The sequence below is a fragment of the Lactuca virosa genome, chromosome 4 (assembly GCF_052849685.1).
Source record: "Lactuca virosa cultivar CGN04683 chromosome 4, Lactuca_virosa_CGN04683_v6, whole genome shotgun sequence".
Lineage (NCBI taxonomy): Eukaryota > Viridiplantae > Streptophyta > Magnoliopsida > Asterales > Asteraceae > Lactuca > Lactuca virosa.
Window position 1 is genome coordinate 271,077,778 of NC_136429.1, and position 884 is coordinate 271,078,661.

Here is an 884-nt window from a genome sequence, read left to right on the forward strand (position 1 = left end):
TTTGAGCATTCTAACACTTCCTAAGTGTACATGCAACCCTAATAACCTTGAATCTATGTTTTCTCTATATACATGCAAATTTCTTTTTCAAGGTTATTTCCTAACTAGCATGGCATGGGGATTACATAAAACATAAAAACTAGTAGAAATACATACCTTGTTGTTGCTTGGATTCCTTCAAGACTTTGTGAGCCTAGCACCCCAAATGTTGTGCCTCAAATGCTTCACACAACACTACAAAACTTGGAATAACTTGAGAGAATACTTCTTACACTTGGAAATCGGTTATGCCCTCTCTAGAAACACTTAGTGCCCATTTTGCATGCTATAGGGTTTCTTTTATAGTGTGTCATAATTAGGAATTACAAATGTAAACCCTAATTGTCATGACTCTTCATTCCTCATGACCCATGGGTTTGTAACTCCCATGGACTATCCATGGAGCTCCATATGGTTACAACCAAACCCATAAACCATGGATCATTAATCCACCATAAAAGAATTGATGATTGTCATAATCAACCCTATATATTTAATTAGTCTCATTTTGATCACCAAATTAATACTAGATTAATACTTGATCAATACTAATTAAATAATACTATTATTAATATATTAGAACTTATAATATATTAATAATCATAAGTGCCTTATTCTCTCATTTAGTCTATCCAAGTATTGCAATGTCATGCAACCCAAATGGACCATGTCGGGTCGGGTCAAGTTCATACCAAATAAAGTTATGGACTTAGACACTATATCCAACATTAATGTCTTTCACTTCTCGTTTCTGGTCTACCACGTGGGCTAGGAAGGCATGATATTCTTTGCGAAGGTATTTTCGGGCTTTGACGCAAGAGATGATTTGTAAATTGGTACCGGGT